At 41.7% G+C, this 26,657-nt stretch overlaps 1 protein-coding gene and 2 long non-coding RNA genes across 9 annotated transcripts in view; all 3 read left to right on the top strand.

Annotated features, from left to right (window-relative positions):
• Positions 1-888: 888 nt before the first annotated feature.
• LOC137886355 (uncharacterized) lies at positions 889-2,802 on the top strand. The gene is made up of 3 exons (XR_011104965.1): positions 889-975; positions 1,867-1,896; positions 2,436-2,802. It is a non-coding gene; the product is annotated as an uncharacterized lncRNA (long non-coding RNA).
• An 11,462-nt stretch (positions 2,803-14,264) lies between these two features.
• Positions 14,265-18,099, top strand: LOC137886399 (uncharacterized). The gene is made up of 4 exons (XR_011104967.1): positions 14,265-14,327; positions 15,468-15,497; positions 16,293-16,406; positions 16,668-18,099. It is a non-coding gene; the product is annotated as an uncharacterized lncRNA (long non-coding RNA).
• Positions 18,100-21,385: 3,286 nt separating this feature from the next.
• The window catches only part of LOC137886307 (C-myc promoter-binding protein-like), a 49,285-nt gene continuing 44,013 nt past the window's right edge, over positions 21,386-26,657 (top strand). For all 7 annotated transcript variants that reach the window (XM_068728722.1, XM_068728720.1, XM_068728721.1 and 4 more), the window contains exon 1: positions 21,386-21,612. The gene's annotated coding sequence lies outside the window, so the exon portion shown is untranslated. The remainder of the gene's footprint in view (positions 21,613-26,657) is intronic.

Below are 26,657 nucleotides of genomic sequence, written 5' to 3'. Positions count from 1 at the left end.
TTAATCCCAGAATCCAGCAGGTGATCAGCGGGCTGACCTTGCAGCTGCCTGATGAGTCTCATGTGCTCATATGGACAGTTTGTTAGATACAGGTGATAGCCCAGGCACATGTAGGCCAAAAGGCAGCCGAGGGACCACATATCTACAGCTTCATTTGGTTGGATTCCCAAGATGACCTCAGGGGCCCTGTAAGGAAGGGGCTGAATAAGGGTGCCAGGCTGTAGCATTGAAATCTCACAAGCAACACCAAAGTCAATCAGTTTTATCTTGAAGGGATGTAACTGATGATTTACCAGCATTATGTTGTCTGGCTTGATGTCTGTATGTGCCAAACGTATGCTACTGAGGGCATTTAAAGCCACCAGCATCTGTTGTGTGATTATTCTAATCTCTGAAAAACACAGTGGCTTGAAAAATCTGCTTTCCATTAATGTTTCCAGGGTCATGTCCAGCACTTCAAATGCCAGACAAATGTGTCCCTTGTGCTCAAAATGGTCGGTTAACTTGACCAAGTTATTCTTGTCTTCGCCGAGCTTTCTAAGTTTCTTAAGCACTGACACTTCATATTTGCCAATCCAGGTCTTCCGCACAAACTTCACTGCCAGCTTCTGCTTGGTTTTTAAGTTTAGGCACATGGCCACTCTCCCATAAACACCCTCTCCCAGAAACTTTTCTATCCGATACTGACCGAATTTACCAGACAGAACTTGACCGTTTTCTATTTGAAAACGGTCATCATCAGTATCTTTTGATTGTGAGGCCATTTCTTGTCTTTTAGTTGTTGTATTCATAATGTAAAAATATCTCTGGATAATGGATTCTGTTCACCCTATAGGCTTAGACTTTTCAAATGCCTTTGATCTTTGATGGCTTTGATCTAGGAAGCTGCTGAAGTGACGTCACAAAGGCACTGTTTAGCGAGACATACGTCATGACGTCACATATTTTCCCTTGTTGAGGTGACTCGGATAGAAGGTAAGTTTAGTGCTAAATTGTATTTTGTCTGTACAAATAATGTAGTATGTTAGATGTAGAATGATTCACCTGAATCGGTTACATTTTGTTAAGTATTAAGTTACTAGTTAAGTATTTAGTAAAGTGACTGAACTAAACCAGCTATTGTCGTGCTAATGTTAGCGCGTTTTAAATTAACAGTTAAGATTCATTTCGCTCGTTTTGTGAAAAATGCGTTATAGCTTTATTTTTAATCCACCGATGTGTTCGACTTCTAGTTACAGTAATAGACTAGAGATACTTTCGCCGGCAAGTAGCTATTAAAATGTCTATAACGTTAGTGCTCTGCTGCTATGCTAGTTAGCATATCGCTAGCGGGCCTGCAGCCTGATCTACGGTTAAACATCAGACCAGCTGGTAGCTCGCTAGCAGACCGTAGATGTTTGCGGGCGGGACTGTCGTGCTTCAATGCTCTAACTGAAAGTTGTGTATGCATGTTGTGTACCGGTGTAGCTGCTTATTAGCACATTAGCGCAGAGATATTGAGCTGGTAAGACTTACATTAGCTCGTTACCAAGAAGCTAATTACAGGGTCCGCGCGGTCACACTTGTTGGACTACCCCGGAACCTCACGGAGACGTGAAGGCTCAGTGACGGGGCTGCCTTCGTGTTTATGTTGGAGAAAGCGCCGCATGTATAAGTCACGGTGGCTAACGTTAAGGTAAGCGTGTTTGTGTCAACTGCTGCTATGTCTTCTCACTCGGTCCTTACTCAAACCGTTACCGGGTGAGGTAGTGATGCAGTTAAACCGTACACAAGGCCAGCTTAACACTGAAAAGACAATGTTTAATATTAATGTGTTTTTAAATTTTCTTTGATTTTCCCCCCCCTGACTGGTGGTGGTGACGTCAGGCCTGGACATAACTCATTGGACTACCAAAGGTAAGTTATACTCCTAGAATACAGTGCTATTGACAAGGCAGTAATGTGGCTGTATGTCATTGTAAGAACATTCCTAAATAATTCCCTATTCATTCTCTATGTACTGTATCTAATCTGTCTGTTTATTATTTATGTGTTTACTTACTTACTTACTTACCAAGATCAGTCTTGTACAGCCAGGGGGAGTATTTCCCCTCTGACAGCCAAGCTGGGTCAGAACCTGTGATCCGGTGGTGACTGGACTTTTCACTGCTTGTGGGGCAGGGCGTGCAGCACTTGGGCTCTTTTCTGTACTTGAGCAGGAGAGCTACTCCGGCTGCTACTCGCAGGAGAGCGAGTGTTACCATCTTCACCACCTGGGAGCGTTTAAACAAAACAAAACAAAACTATTCTAATACAACAGCCCTACAGCTGATTCTCCCTCATATTCTCCTGCTTCAGGGAAGTAGACGGCCCAATCAGAAATTGGTCAACGGTACTCCTAGAGGGGATTTGCCTCGCATGTTGAACCGTACTAATTGCTGGCGATCTCTTCTCAGACCGGCTGCTTTGACGCCTGCGAGACTCGAGGTGATTTTGGGAGAAAGTGACATTAAAAAACTGACAACAATGCTCTCAGGGACAGACGGCCTGCACTGGTCCAGCCCAAAGAGGTAATCATGGTACTGAGGTGTCAAAGAACCATCTGGAGTGTAGTGAAGACAGAACCAAACAGAGACTCCTTATATATAACTATTGTTAAGAGATCGTAGAAAGATATGAAAGCATAAAAGTAAAATCATCAAAAGATATATTTTGTCCACTTTTTATAATCGTCACAATATATAAACTGTTTTATTTCATATTAGATGTGATTCAACATAAACTGTTTTATTTCATATTAGATGTGATTTAACATAAACTGTTTTATTTCATATTAGATGTGATTCAACATAAACTGTTTTATTTCATATTAGATGTGATTCAACATAAACTGTTTTATTTCATATTAGATGTGATTTAACATAAACTGTTTTATTTCATATTAGATGTGATTTAACATAAACTGTTTTATTTCATATTAGATGTGATTTAACATAAACTGTTTTATTTCATATTAGATGTGATTTAACATAAACTGTTTTATTTCATATTAGATGTGATTTAACATAAACTGTTTTTATTTCATGATAGAAGTAATAGAAACATTTAGCCTGCCTTGACACTTTAAAGTAACAAGGTCACTTGAGCCTCGTGCTTTGGTTCAATCTGGACCAAACTAGTTACAACCAGTTGTATTCTGTTGCTGACTCTGCTCCAAGATGTTTCCTGTATTGTGACGCATGTGATTAGAGGAGGTACGAACCTCAGAGGAGCATAAAAGAGGCAGGAAAACTTTGAGAAAATACGCTCTTTCTCCCCCATCGCTAGAGACGGGAAACTTTTCTTCACAAGAAGTTAGAGACCCCGGTTTAAAGGGTTACATTTCGCATTTATTTTTTAGGACCACAGTGACTGTTTCATTGCATTGAAATTGTTGTATGTGATTTTTGTGTGAATAGCTTTAATAAAACTACAGCCTTACCATTTGTAAGTAACTGGACCTAAACTAGAGACTGGTTTCTTAGAACAATTTGAGCCTCTTCCCTGTCCCTCATCCGTGTGATACAGAGGTGACGACAGACTCTACCAGAGGAGCTTAAGGTAAGTTCCCTGGGTGAAGACTTGGCAGAATTGGTCATAAATTGTGAGAATGTTCAAAATAGGCGATAGTAAAGTACAGACGTTCTACATAACTATCCATACTGGGTGCTAGGGTTGCATCCTAACGAGAACGCCGAGGGCGTAGCCGTACAAGATTCTCGTGAAGACAATTAATCCGAAATCCTAACAATTCAGCTACGGGGTGAGATAAAAGGCCGGAGGTATTGTCTTGACACCTCCTGGAGGAACGTATGTCCTCGCAGGTGGGACAGCCGATGGAGTTACCACCGTGTCAGGTGCGCACGCCTGTCCCGCTTTCCCCGGGGCGGGGTCCGTTCATGCTTCACTATATACTGTGAAGAATTTAAAGTTAAAAAGCAATGTTAATGTGTTTAATAATCACTCCTAGTGGTGGATATAATGTTATAACATGTTTGTTTGGAAAAGTGTTAAATCATAAAAGTATAATCATTCTATGTATCAAACTATAAAATACAGTTACTGAATGTTTTGAGGGAAAGAGAGAGACCTTTGAGACAGGCTTTTCAGATTCGAAAACAACTGTATGATAAGGTGATGAGTTTGGTGAGCTGACTTCAGGAATGTGGGGTGTTAACAGTGGGGGAAGGAGACGTATTGATCAAACAGAGATGTAGCTGAAGACAGCCCTAAGAAAACACGGGGGTCGGGTAAACGCAGTTCTATGAGGAGGAGGACAGGTCGGACCAGAGGACACTATTCAGACATTATGCGGATCACTTAGACCAATGGAGAGCATTGTCAGAGGACAGGAGGAGACAATCGGATTCCAGCCAATCACAAAGCTGATAATGGACTTTTGAAAGTAAACTACTGACTTTTGGGTATAAAAACATTGTTCGGAGAGATGTTGTTCAGTTCTTGTCGATCCTCTTTACTGTAAACTGGCGTTTGTGGGCCGGTAGGGGGGGAGAGTCTTTGAACTCGGTTTCGCGATTCCTTACTGTCGACAGTGTAATTCAGTTTGTAATTGTCTTTTTAGCATTTGTGAATTATAAATACTTTTTCATTGTAAGCCGGATCCAGCTGATTTTTCTTAGCGTGACTTCGTTGCTCAAACAACAACGAAAGAGCGAGAGGTCCGCGGCCTCCTGCGAGCAGAGGTCTCACTCCATTACAATACACACATACTGTAGGAAGACATAATTATCAGATCATATTTACATCAAAAATATAAAAGTTCAAGTACTTTATAGTTGAGGGACTACTTTTAATATGGCGATATTTAAACATCCAACATCAACATCTTAGATAGATCATAGTTTTTACACTTAAATCATAGTGTGTAATAAAGTTTCACTGCTGCTCTTCCTTTTCAAGTAGCAAGTCCCCGAATATCAATGCAGAGCGTCGGTGAACAGTAAAGCAGCGCTGTGTTCACGCCAACGGAGCGTGAAGCGTTTAACGGTTAAAGTCACGGCAAGCTGAATGACGTCACCTGAAAGGAAGTAAACGTAGAGCCAAGGTGTTTCCTCACGGTTCACTTCAGTGTAAACAGTGTAAGCTGCTCACTGGCTGTTTCTTTACTTCAGTGTTGATCAAAGGACGAGGGTCTCAACATTCCTCATGTCACACTTAAACGTAACACGATTGAGTATTCTTGAATGTTTTGTTTCTTTCATTTTGTTTCATTTTGGACGTCTTCAATATGTTTGTCTGTATGTAAGACTAAAGCCCAAAGTTCTTTCTTGAAGTGTTCTTGAAGTTCTTTGATTAATAAATGGAAAGCAAAGTTATATTTGACTCCTCCCCTTTTCTTTGCTGATCCGAAAAATGATCCGAACCGTGAGGTTTGTGATCTGCTGCACCCCTAATATTTACATGTTATGTATGCATATTTGTGTTTTTATCACATATTTTATGCTTTTGTCTCAGTTATCATATCGAGAACCTCTTCATGCAAAGAGCCAAACTGATGACTTTTAATCTACATAAAATATGTAACTCTGAATCAGTTCATGAAGTTTTGATAATTATGAATAACTTCATCACCGCTGTCATACATTTGAAATGTGGGAACACGATACGGTTCAAAATAAAAGGTGTTTTTGTGTCGATGTCGACAGATTATTTTCATCAGAACAATAACTCATCACCAGCGTTTAATAAAAGCCTCAATATTTGTAAAGACAAGTGTAAACTATATTTGACCAAACCTCAATAAATAATATGTAGACGAGATGAATAAGAAACCATGTCGGCTTCAATTTCACTTCTACTACAGAATGAAGTCAGCAGGTCTCCGTCTATTAAACGGTCTCTCCAGATCAAACAGGACACAGAGCTGCTCCCATAAACTGAACACATCGCATGAAGACATGCAGGCTGTTCTCCTCAAACACTACAAATCACACTTCAATGACATTTGGTGGGAAGTTGGTCCATGAACAAGAGAACACATGTTTGTTGATGGGAGAGCTCCGCCATGAGGCCTTTTATAAAACACTTCCTGTTTGGTCTGAGGACTATTTAGATCAAGGCTCATCTATTTCCAGTCAGACGTTCTTGAATGCAGTCTGTTTGTGTGCACACTCATGCGCTCAGATGTTTGGCCACTTTGAAATATAATTTTAATTTGCAAATAAAAATAGTTGTCGACATCAAACGTAGCCCTGTTTGGGACTGTGTGTCTTTTAAGTCTTCTGTCGTGAAAAATACTGTTCACTTCAGATAAATCATAGATCTTTGCCTTGTGAGTTTGGAATGGGCTCGTTTTTGCCACTTGTTGTGGCTATTGGAAGTAAAATCGCCCACTACAGCTACAGCCTCCTTCAGACAGAATGTCTGCCTGGTTTCACTTAAACCACCGCCAGTTCTGTTTAGCTAGCGAGCTAACGTTACTGTTGTGTTGACAGAGTGAACAGCTACGCTAGCCGTTTAATGCTGCTTCCATGGCTGGAGATGAAATTGATACAGCTGTGCTGTGAGTCTCCCTGTTAAGAGCAAATGTGCATATTTTCCCCCAAACAATCCAAACAGCAGCTCAGCTACTGATGGAGAGGACTGTGGAGGATCAGGACCAGCCGGGAACCTAGATCCAGATCGTCATGCAGATCCGAATGCTAATGATGAAAAGGTTTCTGACTCCTCTGAGACGGATGTCTCAGAGGAGTCCATTGTCAGGATCCCTGTCTGACCCTTTGTGTATCTCTCCTCATGTGTCTGTCATTCCCGTTTGTTATTGTGAGCCATGTGTGTTTGTTTACTCGGGCCTGCCTCCAGACACCTCCCACGGCCACACCCCCCCTGATCGGTGCACAGCTACGACAATCTGCAGTTGGACACACTGGATCATGATCCCACTAATCACCGCCTGGCAGTATATCAACCCTGGATACAACGGAAAAAAAATAAATAAATCATTCAAAGTAACAGATTAAGATGGAGCTGTAAATTCTTCATTTTCTTCTTCCATTAATTAAAAGAAAACATATTTTGAACTCCAATGAATCGCCAACTGAACTTGGTGGAGTTGTGACACAGCTTGTGAGTGTTTGGAACTAAACTGATGACATGTTTGTTGTGGCTAATAGAAATAATGTTGTAAACCAAGTTATGTGTGAATAACTCAACATACTACATAATATATGTAAAATACTGTGACCGTGAGCAAGTACAACATACATGGCAAGTACATGCAATGACCTAAACCAACCGCTGGGGGGAGCTGCAGTCAACTGAAGGATTGTTCAGAATATTAAGACGTTAAAATATAAACTCTAAAATGATCCAATAACATGTTTAAACTCAGCTCAATATTATTAAATGTGTGTTCATATATGATTTATTTTCGACCATGTTCTACTGTTTGAGATGAAGGAGAAAACTGATCAGCTTCAGCTCCAACTTCTCTCACAAGTTGAACAGCGAATAACAAATGTTTCAATAAAAACTACCACACTGGTCGGAAAAAATGTTACAAATGTATTTGCACAAAAAGAAGATGTTCCACATAGTTTCTTTAGATACATATTTACAAGCTCCTGTAATACTTTACACCACTACAACCTTTCCTATACAAACAAAACATGTTTGTACAAAAGCTCTCAGAAACACCATGTTTTTACTTTTATATAGATTAAAGTTAAAGAAATAAAGAATCTAAATGAGATGCTTCAGGGAGCAGTGAGGCTCAGTGCGGATTTCAGAGCTGCAAATAACAATTTTCATTATCTAATCAGCTGTTAATTTTTTTTTGTTTACCGTTTTTCCTCAGCACACGGTGGCGTCTAAAGTTGCTTGTTTTGTTTGACAATTCAAAACTTGAACATTATCTATTCTATAAAAGCAGTAAATACTGTGAATGTTTTGGTGCTTTTGCTAATTTAATGACTTAAATGACTAATCATTAATTTATATAGTTGATTAATTGCTTCAACGCTAGCAGATTTACTCTGAATTCAGAACTATTTCACCGATTGTGGTGAATCCATTGATAAAAATTGATTTCAGTCCCAAAATTAGCCGTTGCAAATGTAGGTACGACTGGGCCCTTACGGGGGACAATGTTTCTGGAAAAAGATGTTTCTGCTGAATTTTTAAAATGTTATATTTTCATGCTGTGAGCACCACAGATTTAATTTTAACTTGGCTGCACTGTATTTGTGTGGAGGGTTAGAACCAGATCTTAGAACCTGGCCAGGTGAAACCAAAACTGAGTGTATGGCTCGACACTACTATGACGTCATTTGATTTGTCCTTTTAAGTTCCAGTAAGTAGTACCAGTTGTATATTCAGAATCGAACTGTTGCACGTAAATGTAGAAACACAAAAAACATTTTGGGACTCATCCCCCCCCCCTGACTCTGTACTGTAGTCATTAACTGATATTTTGTGTTTTGCCTCTCGGCTTGAGCCAATTGAACTGATGGTGTTCTGCTTTCTATTTGTTCTTGTTTTGTTTGTAAAAAAATGTCTTCATGAATGTATTTTATATCTGTACTTTTTAAGGCACTGTCCCAGCTCATGATGCTACTGTCACCACCTGTGAAGTTGATGCACACACTCTCTGGTTTCACCCGTGTTGCAGTGATCTCGTAACCAATTCCATTGTGGACAACAGACTTCTTGTTGTTGTTTTTCTGTAGACTGGCTTCTGCAGACAAATATTAGTTATTACAACCCAAACCCAGAGCAACAAACCTTTTTTTTTGTTTTTGTCAGGAAAAGACCAGATATTTCCTACATCATATTTCTTTCATCGTTTCATTCTAACCCCGGATCATTAAACGCCGTCTGTACTGACATTCAAGGTTTCCTCGAGACTTCAGCTCGATTTATTTTAGCATTATTTGTTTTTTACTTTTCATGACGACAGGACCGTACATCCCTGCCGATAACACAGCTCCCAGGTTCACTGGGGCACACAAACCCCTCCACCAAGTTAAGTTGGTGATTCATTGGAGTTCAAAATATGTTTTCTTTTAATTAATGGAAGAAGAAAATGAAGAATGTACAGCTCCATCTTAATCTGTTACTTTTAATGATTTTTTGATGATGTTTTTCCGTTGTATCGTTTCAGTATCGGCATTGAGATATTTAGACAGGTATTGAATCCAAGTGATAATTTTGGATTAAACATTAAAATTCGAAGTAATCCCAAATAGGATTCTGTCGCTTTCTCCCGACTTTCGCCGCCATGATACCAGGCGAGGGGCGAGTACTAAAAAAGGTGCAGCGGAATATAGACTTAGGCTATGTATGAAATACATTGACATCTATGAAATACATTGACAAAGACGAAAACTATAGTCTCTATTCTCTATAGTTCTATTTTATTTTAGTTAGTTTTGTAAAGACACAGTACAGTTTCAGTTAGTTATCGTTTTTTTATAAAGCCTCGTTTTTATTTTTATTTCAGTTAACGGAAAAAAAATTCACACCTAGTTTTTGTTTTTTCGTTAGTTTTCGTTAGTTTTCGTTAACGATAATAACCTTGTTTGGCACAGAGTTTGATGCATACAAATCCACAAACAAATACAAATATCCACCCACAAATGTGGAGCAATCCACAAACAAATACATACAAATGCAGAAATATATTTGTGATTTTTTTTTTTTACATTTATATCAATCATAATTTATTTATGTGTGCATTGGAATGTATTTGTGAATCGTTCTGCGTGCATTTGCAATTATTGAGACTGATCTGACCCCATAGAAATATGAGTCGGAATAAAGATTTGAAGAACAATATTTGGAATGCTGAATCAGCATTCCAACAATAAAGATTCAGATAACAATATTTGAATAAGTATTCACAAAATAAAAGTAAGTGAATGGGTTGAATATAATTTTTATTTATTTTTTTAATTTTTAATTTTCATATATATTTTGATATTTGAGGTCTTGTCTTTTTCAGTTTCAGATTTTATATTTTCAGATTCAATTCTTTTTTTGGTTTCAAATCTTTTTCACTTTCATGCTAAATCAGCATTCCAAATATTACAGAAAAATGAATAGTGAGATGAGCAAATTCATCTCGCTAAACTAATTTTTTTTTATTTATTCATGTAATTGAGATAATTGAGCACACCGGAGAAACCCTGATCCTGCCACCACAGTAGTGGACACAAAAGTGAGAGAGGCTCAAGACCAACCTTCGCCTTCTAGCTGTGTGTGGACCACTGAGGTGGCTCTGAGAGCTCGAGTCCTGCTCCACATCTGTAACCTCCTGCTCCACTGGCCTCGACCCCTCTATGATGAAGGGCGGAGGAGCAGACCCGGATGTGATACAGGACTGGAGCTCCTTGTTGGATTCAAGATGAAACCCATATTACAGGTTGTTGTTTTTTTTAAAGAGAAGTTCACCTTCAATTATTGTGTGAGAAACCGGAGAAACCCTGATCCTGCCACCAGAGTAGTACACACACAAAGTGAGAGAGGCTCAGGACAGACCTTCGCCTTCTGGCTGTGTGTGGACCACAAGTTTTTTTTTTAAAAAGAGAAGTTCACCTTCAATTATTGTGGGAGAAACCGGAGAAACCCTGATCCTGCCACCAGAGTAGTACACACACAAAGTGAGAGAGGCTCAGGACAGACCTTTGCCTTCTGGATGTGTGTGGACCACACGTTTTTTTTTTTTAAAGAGAAGTTCACCTTCAATTATTGTGGGAGAAACCGGAGAAACCCTGATCCTGCCACCAGAGTAGTACACACACAAAGTGAGAGAGGCTCAGGACAGACCTTCGCCTTCTGGATGTGTGTGGACCACAAGTTGTTTTTTTTTAAAAAGAAGTTCACCTTCAATTATTGTGGGAGAAACCGGAGCACACCGGAGAAACCCTTATCCTGTCACCAGAGTAGTGGACACACAAAGTGAGAGAGGCTCAGGACCAACCTTCGCCTTCTAGCTGTGTGTGGACCACCAGTTTTTTTTTTTTTAAAAAGAAGTTCACCTTCAATTATTGTGGAGAGAAGTTCACCTTCAATTATTGTGGGAGAAACCGGAGCACACCGGAGAAACCCTGATCCTGCCACCAGAGTAGTACACACACAAAGTGAGAGAGGCTCAGGACAGACCTTCGCCTTCTGGATGTGTGTGGACCACAAGTTGTTTTTTTTTAAAAAGAAGTTCACCTTCAATTATTGTGGGAGAAACCGGAGCACACCGGAGAAACCCTTATCCTGTCACCAGAGTAGTGGACACACAAAGTGAGAGAGGCTCAGGACCAACCTTCGCCTTCTAGCTGTGTGTGGACCACCAGTTTTTTTTTTTTAAAAAAGAAGTTCACCTTCAATTATTGTGGAGAGAAGTTCACCTTCAATTATTGTGGGAGAAACCGGAGCACACCGGAGAAACCCTGATCCTGCCACCAGAGTAGTACACACACAAAGTGAGAGAGGCTCAGGACAGACCTTCGCCTTCTGGATGTGTGTGGACCACAAGTTGTTTTTTTTTAAAAAGAAGTTCACCTTCAATTATTGTGGGAGAAACCGGAGCACACCGGAGAAACCCTTATCCTGTCACCAGAGTAGTGGACACACAAAGTGAGAGAGGCTCAGGACCAACCTTCGCCTTCTAGCTGTGTGTGGACCACCAGTTTTTTTTTTTTTAAAAAGAAGTTCACCTTCAATTATTGTGGAGAGAAGTTCACCTTCAATTATTGTGGGAGAAACCGGAGCACACCGGAGAAACCCTGATCCTGCCACCAGAGTAGTACACACACAAAGTGAGAGAGGCTCAGGACAGACCTTCGCCTTCTGGATGTGTGTGGACCACAAGTTGTTTTTTTTTAAAAAGAAGTTCACCTTCAATTATTGTGGGAGAAACCGGAGCACACCGGAGAAACCCTTATCCTGTCACCAGAGTAGTGGACACACAAAGTGAGAGAGGCTCAGGACCAACCTTCGCCTTCTAGCTGTGTGTGGACCACCAGTTTTTTTTTTTTTAAAAAGAAGTTCACCTTCAATTATTGTGGAGAGAAGTTCACCTTCAATTATTGTGGGAGAAACCGGAGCACACCGGAGAAACCCTGATCCTGCCACCAGAGTAGTACACACACAAAGTGAGAGAGGCTCAGGACAGACCTTCGCCTTCTGGATGTGTGTGGACCACAAGTTGTTTTTTTTTAAAAAGAAGTTCACCTTCAATTATTGTGGGAGAAACCGGAGCACACCGGAGAAACCCTTATCCTGTCACCAGAGTAGTGGACACACAAAGTGAGAGAGGCTCAGGACCAACCTTCGCCTTCTAGCTGTGTGTGGACCACCAGTTTTTTTTTTTTTAAAAAAGAAGTTCACCTTCAATTATTGTGGAGAGAAGTTCACCTTCAATTATTGTGGGAGAAACCGGAGCACACCGGAGAAACCCTGATCCTGCCACCACAAGTGGACACAAAGTGAGAGAGGCTCAGGACCAACCTTCGCCTTCTAGCTGTGTGTGGTCACTCAAAGCGCTTTCACACTACTTCTCATCACTCACCACACTGATGGCAATTTGGCTTGTTGGTCGTCTTTGGCGCCATCAGCATTACTATCAGCTGTGGCTTGTTGGTCGTCTTTGGCGCCATCAGCATTACTATCAGCTGTGGCTTGTTGGTCGTCTTTGGCGCCATCAGCATTACTATCAGCTGTGGCTGATTGGTCGTCTTTGGCGCCATCAGCATTCCGCATTACTATCAGCTGTGGCCCATTGGTCATCTTTGGCGCCATCAGCATTACTATCAGCTGTGGCCCATTGGTCGTCTTTGGCGCCGTCAGCATTACTATCAGCTGTGGCCCATTGGTCGTCTTTGGCGCCATCAGCATTACTATCAGCTGTGGCCCATTGGTCGTCTTTGGCGCCATCAGCATTACTATCAGCTTTGGCTTGTTGGTCGTCTTTGGCGCCATCAGCATTATTATCAGCTGTGGCTTCTTGGTCATCTTTGGCGCCATCAGCATTACTAGCTGTGGCTTCTTGGTCATCGTTAGTGTCTCTAGATTGTTTCATTGTGATGAAAGGGTGCTTCAAAGCTTCGCTGGGGCTGATTCTTTTTTCAGGATCCACATGAAGCATCTTTTTGAGGAGACTTAAAAAGGCTGATGAGTTAATGACATCATTCCTTTCTGGGTGTTTCTTTATTATATCATCGAGACTGGCGAAATCGTTGGCATTTGTTGGGATGCATTGGAGCTTGGAGCCCGTTCGTTTCTGGTATTCAGCTCTTTTCTTCTGCCTCCACATGTTCTTCTGCTTACACTTGTTTTTGTTCCACCACATTCTTTTCTTCTTGGTATAAAATTTCTTGGTATTAATCCCAGAATCCAGCAGGTGATCAGCGGGCTGACCTTGCAGCTGCCTGATGAGTCTCATGTGCTCATATGGACAGTTTGTTAGATACAGGTGATAGCCCAGGCACATGTAGGCCAAAAGGCAGCCGAGGGACCACATATCTACAGCTTCATTTGGTTGGATTCCCAAGATGACCTCAGGGGCCCTGTAAGGAAGGGGCTGAATAAGGGTGCCAGGCTGTAGCATTGAAATCTCACAAGCAACACCAAAGTCAATCAGTTTTATCTTGAAGGGATGTAACTGATGATTTACCAGCATTATGTTGTCTGGCTTGATGTCTGTATGTGCCAAACGTATGCTACTGAGGGCATTTAAAGCCACCAGCATCTGTTGTGTGATTATTCTAATCTCTGAAAAACACAGTGGCTTGAAAAATCTGCTTTCCATTAATGTTTCCAGGGTCATGTCCAGCACTTCAAATGCCAGACAAATGTGTCCCTTGTGCTCAAAATGGTCGGTTAACTTGACCAAGTTATTCTTGTCTTCGCCGAGCTTTCTAAGTTTCTTAAGCACTGACACTTCATATTTGCCAATCCAGGTCTTCCGCACAAACTTCACTGCCAGCTTCTGCTTGGTTTTTAAGTTTAGGCACATGGCCACTCTCCCATAAACACCCTCTCCCAGAAACTTTTCTATCCGATACTGACCGGATTTACCAGACAGAACTTGACCGTTTTCTATTTGAAAACGGTCATCATCAGTATCTTTTGATTGTGAGGCCATTTCTTGTCTTTTAGTTGTTGTATTCATAATGTAAAAATATCTCTGGATAATGGATTCTGTTCACCCTATAGGCTTAGACTTTTCAAATGCCTTTGATCTTTGATGGCTTTGATCTAGGAAGCTGCTGAAGTGACGTCACAAAGGCACTGTTTAGCGAGACATACGTCATGACGTCACATATTTTCCCTTGTTGAGGTGACTCGGATAGAAGGTAAGTTTAGTGCTAAATTGTATTTTGTCTGTACAAATAATGTAGTATGTTAGATGTAGAATGATTCACCTGAATCGGTTACATTTTGTTAAGTATTAAGTTACTAGTGAAGTATTTAGTAAAGTGACTGAACTAAACCAGCTATTGTCGTGCTAATGTTAGCGCGTTTTAAATTAACAGTTGAGATTCATTTCGCTCGTTTTGTGAAAAATGCGTTATAGCTTTATTTTTAATCCACCGATGTGTTCGACTTCTAGTTACAGTAATAGACTAGAGATACTTTCGCCGGCAAGTAGCTATTAAAATGTCTATAACGTTAGTGCCCTGCTGCTATGCTAGTTAGCATATCGCTAGCGGGCCTGCAGCCTGACCTACGGTTAAACATCAGACCAGCTGGTAGCTCGCTAGCAGACCGTAGATGTTTGCGGGCGGGACTGTCGTGCTTCAATGCTCTAACTGAAAGTTGTGTATGCATGTTGTGTACCGGTGTAGCTGCTTATTAGCACATTAGCGCAGAGATATTGAGCTGGTAAGGCTTACATTAGCTCGTTACCAAGAAGCTAATTACAGGGTCCGCGCGGTCACACTTTCTTGGACGACACCAGAACCTCAAGGTGATGTGGTAACGTTAGGTGAAATTGTGTCTTCGCTGCTTCAGAAAGCCTGACTTTACTGCCGCCACCTGCGTGGTTTCCAATGTAAACACAATGCCTCTCTCGTGCATGCGCGGAGGTACGTTGTGTCGCTTATTAGCACATTAGCGCAGAGATATTGAGCTGGTAAGACTTACATTAGCTCGTTACCAAGAAGCTAATTACAGGGTCCGCGCGGTCACACTTGTTGGACTACCCCGGAACCTCACGGAGACGTGAAGGCTCAGTGACGGGGCTGCCTTCGTGTTTATGTTGGAGAAAGCGCCGCATGTATAAGTCACGGTGGCTAACGTTAAGGTAAGCGTGTTTGTGTCAACTGCTGCTAAGTCTTCTCACTCGGTCCTTACACAAACCGTTACCGGGTGAGGTAGTGATGCAGTTAAACCGTACACAAGGCAAGCTTAACACTGAAAAGACAATGTTTCATATTAATGTGTTTTTAAATTTTCTTTGATTTTTCCCCCCCGACTGGTGGTGGTGACGTCAGGCCTGGACATAACTCATTGGACTACCAAAGGTAAGTTATACTCCTAGAATACAGTGCTATTGACAAGGCAGTAATGTGGCTGTTTGTCATTGTAAGAACATTCCTAAATAATCCCCTATTCATTCTCTATGTACTGTATCTAATCTGTCTGTTTATTATTTATGTGTTTACTTACTTACTTACTTACCAAGATCAGTCTTGTACAGCCAGGGGGAGTATTTCCCCTCTGACAGCCAAGCTGGGTCAGAACCTGTGATCCGGTGGTGACTGGACTTTTCACTGCTTGTGGGGCAGGGCGTGCAGCACTTGGGCTCTTTTCTGTACTTGAGCAGGAGAGCTACTCCGGCTGTTACTCGCAGGAGAGCGAGTGTTACCATCTTCACCACCTGGGAGCGTTTAAACAAAACAAAACAAAAAGCTCAGATATTGTTTTCTGCTTCTCAGCTGGTTGACCCGACATATTTTCCGACGCGCGGCTCTCTGTCCGCTGGTGGGAGTGTGCGTGTTCTTGGTGAAAGCCTGTAAATGCTGACTGAAGTGGTCCCTTCACTGAAGTAGGACTTGTAAGATTATGAATGATGTGAATAGTAAGGAGTTATTTTCAGTGTCTTTCCTACAGTGGCTCAACCCCATCTCATTTGAATATCTACACTCCACCTAGCTAAAACTAATGCATTCTAATACAACAGCCCTACAGCTGATTCTCCCTCATATTCTCCTGCTTCAGGGAAGTAGACGGCCCAATCAGAAATTGGTCAACGGTACTCCTAGAGGGGATTTGCCTCGCATGTTGAACCGTACTAATTGCTGGCGATCTCTTCTCAGACCGGCTGCTTTGACGCCTGCGAGACTCGAGGTGATTTTGGGAGAAAGCGACATTAAAAAACTGACAACAATGCTCTCAGGGACAGACGGCCTGCACTGGTCCAGCCCAAAGAGGTAATCATGGTACTGAGGTGAACAAAGTCTGTGTTTTGGTTTTGTTAAAGTGAGCTTTCAAGAATTGGTCATAATTACGTGTGGTTGAGATCAAGTATAATACTGTGCTCCCTGACAGGATTTCCATATTTGTTATCCTCTTTGGTGTGTTGACATGTTGGCCATTGTTCAGCTGTCCTTCAGTGGTTGAGGTTGTATAGAGGCCCAGGCCAGTTGCATTTCCATTCATTCAGGAAACCATATCCTCTGTCACTGTTTCAGATCACTGCAGAGTTCCAGAGGCTCATGGCTGTTCCTCTTGAGGAGAAGTTCATGCCCAGTTAGACCTGCACTCAAGTCAGCTAATCAGTCATCCGTGCCAAAGGAGCAGCGACTCGCCAGAAGACCGCTAGCATCATGGACGCTGTGGACCAGGCAGATCTGATTCATCAAAGGAGTCCTTGAGTTTCTCGCAGGGCTGGTTTGAAGCTACTCCATTGAGCTCACATCCTTTTTTTATATGAAACTCTGACGTAACGCATTTCTGTCTTTTGTCAAATATAGCGTGAGTTCAAAGGAGTTCAGCGGTGAGAGTAAGGACGTCTGTTTTCAGAGATTAGTGAAAATAACATGAATCAAGATGATGTTTTCCCAGACTGGGGACGTTCATCTTTGGCGGGAGTGTGTCCTGAAAGCGCTCCTCATCTTCCTGACCGGAGGCAACCGGCAGGTCTGCAGGCAGGATGGTGACCCGAGGCTCCGGGAGAAAACACAGACAGGAACGTCGAGAGCTGTGGTGCAGGGCTGAGGAGAGGGGACCCGGTTCAACGCCTCTGGAGTCTCGGCAGCTTTAGGACGACGGGCCCCGGAGCTCCGCCTCCTCTTCTGGGGACGGTCTCCGGTAGCGGGGCCAAAGTCTGCACCTGGTGAGCAGCACATGAGAGGATGTCAAACTAAAACCTGTCTAATACTCTCTGGAGGGTTTACACTGTGAACTATTTGAATATGAGGATCCAAATGATCAAATCATTACATTACATTACATTACAGTCATTTAGCAGACGCTTTTATCCAAAGTGACTTACAATAAGTGCATCAACATTGGTAATCAAAAGAACTACGAGTCACCAGAAGTCATAAGTACATTTCCTTTAAACAAGCATCTAAGAGCATGAAGCAGAGCATAACTCAGAGCCAAAGTACAGTGCAGAAACAAGAAAAACAGTTAGTGCTATAAGTAATTCGAATACAATAAGTGCAACAAGCTAGTATGACTACAATAAGTACTGAGTGGAAGGCTCAGGGTAGCACTTCCTGAAGAGGTGGGTCTTCAGCCTGATGAAAGATGGGCAGCGACTCCGCTGTCCTGACGTCAGTGGGAAGTTCATTCCACCACTGAGGAACCAGGACAGAAAACAGCCGTGACCGGGTCGATCGGCCGCCGGGACCTCTGAGCGACGGGGCGACCGATCGCCCCGAGGCAGCAGAGAGAAGTGGTCGGGCGGGGGTGTAAGGCTTGACCGTGGCCTGGAGATAGGAAGGAGCTGTTCCTTTCACTGACCTGTAGGCTAGCACCAGAGTCTTAAACTGGATGCGAGCTCTTACAGGTAGCCAGTGTAGAGAACGGAGAAAGGAAGTTGTTGTTGGAAATCTACAAAATGTCTTTTTCAAAATAAAATCTAAATTACGCATCAGTGAAGATAGCGATACAGTTCCTCATTGTTGTGCTCTTTTCTTATCTCTTTTCATTTATACTCGACATGTATGTGAAAAGAATGTGACACGCAAGAATATCCTGAAGCTCACTGTGAGCCGTAGACTTACAGGATGACGAGCCTGAAAGTATATCAACTGTCACAGTGGGAGTGACAGTGTATATACTGTATATATGTATATATAAGAATATTTTAATCACATACTGCTACATAGTTTAATCTGTAGAACAGCATCATATTTTCTAAATTCATCGTATGTTTTGTTTTTAAAATCTTAATCGGTAAAGTAACTCCAGATGTCAGATTGTGGGGTAAAATTGAAGATTTGAGGGATTAAAAAAACAAAGATCTTATAGATATATAGATAATAATATGCAATTTTTTTGTGACAACATTTTTATTAATTTACCAAACCGTCCTCACAAAATGGCGTAAACATACAGACTATACATGTAAAAGCGAGTAAAGGAACCATCACCTTTTTTTTCTTTGTTGAAAAACAGAGAAAAGTGGAAAAATGTCTCGTTTGAGAATCTGGAACCAGAAAATGTTTTTACTTCAACAATGAAACGCTCATCAAAATACTGATTCATGTTCTGTGAAACGACTCATTTCAAGAATCACAAAAGATATTTTTGGAATTATAGATTTGGGTATTTTACGAGAGTTAACTGGCTTACATTGTTTTGTGCTTACTGAAAACAATAATAATAGTAATAATAATAATAAGTGAAAGTGATTAGTTAATGGGTCCTTAATAAGTAAGAAGTCAACTAGTTTCAGGCTGAAATCTGTTTCAGAGACACATTGTCTGACTTTCCAACAGTTATAACTGCAGTTGAGTTTTAGAAACACTGAGTTCATAAGTCCATGTGACACCGATATTTAGCATCATTTCCACTAGATTTTGTTTTAAAGTCTTCTCCACGTTCTCAACAACATGTTCATTCTTGTATTTTCTGTCCAGTGAGACATAATCCCTCCTTTAACTTGTGTATTATTAATCATTAAGCCTCTTTCATCATCCCTACATGTAATGAGATTACATTCAATCACCTTTAGAAGACATTTATTCACGGCTCTGGAACTAAAACATTCAAAAGGAAAATAACTGAGTGACAATTAAAAATATATACTAATTTAAATAAATCATTATAATGTTGTCCCACCCGTATTGAGTATATTTTAAGGTAATCTGGTAAAGAATCACGTTATATACTATTTTTTTTTAATACTACTTTATTGATTCTGCAGAATCAATAAAGCGTCATTGCGTTGATGCACCACAAGGTGGCGCAACTATTATGTTTATTGTGAGTCCGACATCAGCAAATTCATCTGCAACAGCTGAATGTAGGTCAGTCTGTGAAAGGGTTTAGATGTTGTATTAAAAAACAACATAATCATATATACTTTGATCCCTCAATAGTTCAGTGTCACTTATAGATCTGTGGCTGAATTCATACTTTTTGTTATTTCAATGTTATTCCAAAAAAAAGGGAAATGTAGAAGTAGATTTTCAGTAAAATTATATTGTATTTTTTATTATTTATTATCATTTTTTGTTGTCAGAATCCGAATCAGAAACCGTTTTTTGCCAATGTATGTTGCACATACAAGGAATTTGTCATGGCGGGAGGTGCATAACATTAAACTATCAACAACAATCAACACACTGCAAGAAATAGAAACATATTAAAATTTACAATAGAGCATAAACAAATATAAAATAAAGTGCACAACAAACATAACAGTAGCCTACTATAAACAAGTATGATGAAGTGTAATGTAAAGTGTCACATGTGTTTAAATGAAGAAACAGGGCAGGGATGTAAGAACACATTTAGAATTCATAATAATAATAATAACTTTATTTATATAGCACTTTTAACGCAACAGAAAGATCAACAGCGAGGATCAACAAAGCAACACAACTAGTGAGAGTTAAACCTGATAAAACAGAACAACAGATATTAAAAAAAAGTAAAAAAAACAGTTGATACGATAAAAAATAAAATAAATTGTAGGTGGATATCTATAATATAATAAGTAAACTAAATAAAATATATCAAATCAAACTATCAACATAATTAATTATATTATATTACAACGTTAACTTTCACAGTGTGAAAGTTAATCGTAACCTTTTTCTGTTGTCTAAAAATGTCTTATTCAGCGTTCACTTGTACCCAATCATGTACTTCACCCAATCATGTCACGTCTGGTTGCAAAAAAACAAGATGGCGACGGCCAAAAACCAAGATGGCGACCGCCAAAATGTCGAACTCAAGGCTTCAAAACATTAGTTCACAAACCAATGGGGGACATTTATAGTCTACGGTTTCTTTTGAAGTTTCGTCTGTATTCATTTTCCTGATGAAAATCCAATTCACTCATAACTAACAATCTGTTTGACATTAATGTACAATTTAAGTCAGATATAAAAATATTTCATGTATATTTCCATATAGTCCATTTCTCTCGGAAGGGCAATGTTTTTAACACTTTATTTAGCTTTTTGTACAATTACTGTTGCTTGGAATAATTAGTTACATTATTGTACATGTATTACGTTTGCATGTTTACAAATCAAGTTCTCATTCACTTACATATTGAAACTCCGTAACTCACAAGCATTAGTTCTAAAAAAAATACAGTTATCTGAAACGCGGAAGTTTTGTTTGGACGACGTTCAGTAGTCTCATTTGACCACCTTTATAATTTAAAATTAAATAAATAAAATACAACACCATTGTTTATGGTGAAACAGTTAAAAAAAGAAAAAATAAGAGTGATAAAATAAAAAACAAGATATGTATAAATACTAAAACCATAGCAGAAAAACACATATAACAACCTTAAAATTATAAAACAGCTCCGTTACATTCCACCGTTGAGGAAAGTGAGATAACATTGAGATAATAGTGAGGTAATAGTGAGGTAATAGTGAGATAACTGAGATAATAGTGAGATAAAAGAGAGATAATAGTGAGATAAAAGAGAGATAATAGTGAGATAATAGTGAGATAACATTGAGATAATAGTGAGGTAATAGTGAGATAACAGTGAGATAACAGTGAGATAATAGTGAGCGTTGTCAGCATCAGGTAGATTACAGCGATCCTGCTGAGAGAAGTTGGCTGTGACGTCACACAGACACACAGAGCGCGCGCGTGTGGAGAGAGAGAGAGAGAGAGAGAGAGAGAGAGAGAGAGAGAGAGAGAGAGAGAGAGAGAGAGAGGTGCGCGCGCGCGCGGCGGATCCCCATCACAAACCAAGATGGCGGCGAAGCGGACAGCCGGCTCGGCACGGTGACGGTTGGACAGCAGACGGTTAGACCCTGAGATAAAAAAAAAAGAGAAAAAGGAAGAGAGAAGACAACCAACCACACCTGCTACAGGCCGCCTCGCCTTGTTTGTTTCCCCCCCCCCGTTACCGACACCGGTGTGATGAAACAGCGCCGGTAGACGACACCGGAGGAGAAGTTGTGTGTTTGACGTCCACAAGCGGCGGTAAGTACGAGAGGATGAACCGTTATAGTGGCTGACTGGTTGGGGAGGGATTTACCGAACAGCTGCTAGTTACAACCGTTACAATAAAGAGCCGTTACAATACAGAACCGTTACAGTCGTTACAATACAGAACCGTTACAGTCGTTACAATAAAGAACCGTTACAGTCGTTACAATAAAGAACCGTTACAATACATAACCGTTACAGCCGTTACAATGTTAATTCTGACCCTCGCGTGTCACCTCCGCAGCTTCATTCGCACTGTAACGTGCTACAGGTTGTTCGCAACCAAAATGCAAACGCGTGCATGTTTTAGTCACCTGTGCTGCGTGTGAATGAGACACCGACACGGTACACCTGTGGTCACGTCTGTCTGTTTGACCCGCTGTTTAGAAACTACACCAGCTCCCCTCCTTCGCCATCTTTCAGGTCGTTCAGCATTTTAGTCTCTTTATAAGACGAGAGTCACGTCGTGAAGCAATTGAAATCGAATCCATTTTTTAAACACAACGTCATACGTTGTGTTATATCCACTGTGTTACAAAATTAAGAAATGAATACTCCACACAAAACAAGACTCTACCGATTATAGGTGAACTTAAAATACAAATAAAATGTGTTCATTGGCTCCAAATAAGAATGAACGGAGGTGCAGAGCCACGTGTGTGTGTGTTTGGGAGGAGGAGCATGTCCCATAAGAAAAGCAAAAGACAATAGAATACAAATATGAACAATAGAATAACAATTATTAAGCATTAAAGGAATAATATTGACACCACTGCAAAGTGGAACAGCAATAAGAGTAACAAGAAAGATTAAATACAAGAGTACAAATACAACGTGTGTAAGAAGTGATACTAACACCAGTGTCTACTAAAACAGAGTAACATGGAGCCTGATATTTACAGTTGTTTATATAGTATATATGAAGTATTGTTTACATCTTTCCCGTTGGAATGGCACTTTTAAAAAGACGTACGGCACCACGAGTGCCACGATGACCAGGACTGTGTCCACGTCCGTCCAAGGAGGGTATTTTACGGGAGCGAGTAAAAGATCAAAAGACCAGACTAGCTAGACGGTGTCTGCTGAGCTGATTGGAGACTTCAGGGTACCGTCTGTCTCATGTAGCTTAACACCAAATGTCCCTTTCCTGTGGCAGCGACGGTGTTCAGACCCGGAGGCTCGGTGCAGGTTTTTTTTTTTTTTTCCCCATCTTGCGTAATTCAGTGAAACGCAAACAAAGTGAGCAAATATGAGTCCCGCTTCATGGAGCTGTCAGTCACAGAATGTGAGCGCTCATATTCTTTCATTTCACGTTTACTTGTTCTGCATGTAGTCCGATGTGTGAGCCAGGCCGGTTCTGAAACATGAAGCCGATGCTTCACGTCTTAAAGCTGCATTCTCTCTAGTGTCCACCAGGGGGCGACTCCTCTGGTTGTATAGAAGTCTAGTCTAAAATGACTCTACTTCTCTCTTGATTTATTCCCTCAGTAAACATTGTAAACATGAGTTTATGTCTCAATCTCTAGTTTACAGTCTTCTTCAATACAGCATGATGTTCATTTAGTACATTATGCTCCATTTAGAGTCAAACAGACCATAAAGCAGGGGATGGTTTAGGGGCGGGGCTACACGCTGATTGACAGGCGTTACCACGGCGTTGTCCGGTCTGGGAGTTGTCCGTGTTTTTGTCCCTTTCTCTGTGTTTTACTTCATGAAAGTTAATTGAAACATTTTGGTCGGCTAGAATTGTCTTATTCCTTGTTGTTGTTGTTGTTGTTGTTGTACTTATTTCCATCCTCTTGTGTCACTTCTGGCAACGGCCAAAATGACAAACAAAATCCATGAGGTGGTTTATGTTGTTGTGACGTGTTCTAATATTACATAACTTCATGCAGCAGCACATGTTTACTTCAAACAGCGTAGTATAGGAGGACTTGTCTGTGGTTATGATATTGCTGTTATTCTGTCTTTGTTGTAATAAACCCCTATTCAGCGTTTTTCCTGCCTTCATGAACACAATAATTATGATACATATAGTCCAGCTGATGAATGTTATCACCAGATTTAAGGATGGATCGGTAGAGACGATGCCACAAACCTAATCCTTGACTAACGAGCAGAATCCATGCGTCACCGATGATAAAAGCCAGGATGTTGTTTAAAGGCTTATATGCAATGTAGCCAAACGGAGACAGTGTTCTAGAAAAGCAAAAGATTTGCACGCAGAACAACTGAGAGCAGGATCCCGTGTTCCCAGGGAACGGCCTCCACAGACGCTCATTAAGCCCAGAGCGACGTCTGCAGGACGCCGCCTCCTTTGGTGGCATCTGGCGCTTCGGCAAGATGAATTTATGGCGTCGAGTGAGATTCATAGCTCCTGGCAAAGTCGTCTGTCAGGATACGAAAGAAAAAACCAAACGCATGTCGCTCCGTTCACTTGTCCTCTTGTGTTTGCAGTGTGTGAAGTGAGTGAGTGGACACTGGTGCGGTCAGGTGTGGTGCTTTAGTTTGAAGGGATTGACCCTCTGCAGAGGGACGGGGGGGTCGGGAGGACTGAGGTACAGCTCCACTGGTAGCACCGCTTCAGACTCAGAAGTTTAGGCGAGGAGATGAGCAAAACAACAATAATCTCTGATCATAAAACGCTCATCCCATTAGACTCCACTTCAAGAAATGATCTGTGAACCCATAACTATCATAATGTGCAGCAGGTCCGCTTCACGTTCACTTGTCTCTAGACTGTCCTCTCCGTGTTACTTTGAGGACACTTTTCTCCCAACAGAATGAAGGTTCTCAGACGTGGGCTCTGGTGAAGACCCGTGTCTCACGTCACTCTGCCGCTGTGTGGTCTGCTGGGTTCCTCTTCTTCCCAGCGTTCAGACAGAAATGGACGCTTATCAGGAGAGACTTTAGGCGTCCCTAAATCAAAGCTGCCACACTCCACAGTGAACAAGCGTGTGAATCACTTTCTCACACTCGAAGGCAAAACAGCTTCTTTTTTGTTTTGTTTGTTCTGCCAGCTAGGGAATTAAAAGATCAGGCTGTGAGAGGAGGCCTGTGGGTGAGATCAGGTTTCCTGTGGACGTGGTGTGGGTTCCCACAGAGCTCTGTGCTAACACTGTACACAGAGCCGGGATGGTGTGGGAGCGCGATCCACGCCATTCACCTTGATGTCTGTTTACTGCAGTGTGACGCTGAAGTGCGGTCGTTGGAGGCCCAGGTCGTATAGATGTGAATACAGGCGGGCTGCCGGAGGTGACGCTCGGCTCATCCGCAGCCTTTCATTCCTCCGTCTTCTGTGCTCCGGGTGTAGTCAGTAGTCAGTGGTGGTAATGGGATCGGCTGCTGTGTCTCACGCCGCTGCATCACCATCCATCACGCTTTGGGCTTCGTTATCCACAACACACACATCCTTTACCTAACGTAGGTCAAGACCTTGCAGGAAGTTTGTTGTGTGACGCTCAGCAGTGCTTTTCTGCTGAAGCGGCTCACAGTAGCATTAGGGTGTTGATGTGTGCTGCAGGTTGGGCTACAGAGACCTCACCCTCACCCTCACCCTGTCACCTCCTCTGTACCCAGTGAACAGGGTGAGATCTGTTGAACCAGCTCCACGCCTCACACTGCCTCACACTGCCTCACACTGCCTCACCCTGTCACCTCCATGCTTGTTTGTTGTGCGTTTCACAGAGCTGACACACTTTGGATCAGCTTGTGTTCTTTAGCAGCTGAAGTCCTTGGTTTAAGACCAGCTGGTGTTTTCTGGTGTTTACCTTCCGACCACATCTCCAAGTTTAACCCTCTGAGCCCCAAAACCCACCGAGCATGTTTTCATTCATCGCACCCAGAAGCTGTAGAAAACAAAAGGTGGAGGAGAGGAGAGAGAGGAGAGAGAGGAGAGAGGAGAGAGCAGAGGAGAGGAGAGAGTGGGAGGAGAGAGGGGAGAGAGGAGAGAGGAGAGAGGAGAGAGGAGAGGAGAGGAGAGGGGAGAGGGGAGAGAGGAGAGAGGAGAGGAGAGGAGAGGAGGGGAGAGGAGAGGAGAGAGGGAGGGAGGAGGGAGGAGAGGAGAGGAGAAAGGAGAGGAGAGAGGAGACATGTGAATAGTTCAATATTCATAACATAGCCTCCATTCTTCCCCCCAACATTAGTAACACTTGTGGACAAACGTTCCCTTGTTTTTGTATAATACATAATCAAAGAAATGACACCAAAGCTTCATGACATTGTAAGTAGTGCAGCCCGCCTCCTGCTTGATTTGATTGGCTATTTGAACTTTTATTTGCATCTTAAAACCTCTGGAAAAGACGCGGCGCGAGAGAGCAGCGTCCGTGAGGAGCACCACAGGAAGACGTTCCTCTGGAGCGATGGGACAGCGTCCTCTGTTGGTTCTGAAGACGACTCGTTCATCCAGAACGTTCCTTCAAAACGTTTCACATCTGCCGTTGGTTTCAAGTCTCACCCTCCTGTTCTGCAGGTGTGTTATAATTATTACATGTAGAAGATCCTTATCAGCTCTCATGTTCAATTATGAATGAAAGCTTATGGAGCAGATGTGGAGCCAGCCTGACTCTCTACTGTACATTCACTGACCCTGGATCTGTTCTGACATTACATGAAGAGAGTCATCGATTAAATGAATGAGCTGCTGTTGCTGTAATTGAATGGGTTTGAGTCATTGTTGAACAGAAGAAGCTTCTTGAATGTGAATATCTTCTGGTTTCTGTGACGCTCAACTGAAGGTCTTTGAGGCGTCATTCGACGACGTCGTCTGGGTGACACCTCTCACCGCTTCATGACGCGCTATAGTTCAGATAGACGAAAACAAATGTCCTCATAATGGAGCTGGTGCTGGAGTCCGGGTCCAGTCAACTCAATGAAGCCCGGTTGTGTTTTCTTCTGGTGAAGGAGCCGGTAGAAGATACGTTTCCTGCAGTACCAAAAGTGAATATTTAAACTCTGTCTTCGTGCAACAAGCGGAAAGCGTCTGAAGCCCGTTCCTCTGTGCGTGAAGCTTTTGTTTCATTCCTGTGTAATTCTTTTGG

The sequence above is a fragment of the Cebidichthys violaceus genome, unplaced genomic scaffold, assembly GCF_023349555.1.
Source record: "Cebidichthys violaceus isolate CVI_PGR_0920_01 unplaced genomic scaffold, fCebVio1.0.p SCAF_43, whole genome shotgun sequence".
In the NCBI taxonomy this organism is placed as follows: domain Eukaryota; kingdom Metazoa; phylum Chordata; class Actinopteri; order Perciformes; family Stichaeidae; genus Cebidichthys; species Cebidichthys violaceus.
This window is presented reverse-complemented; position numbering and strand designations above follow the sequence as displayed.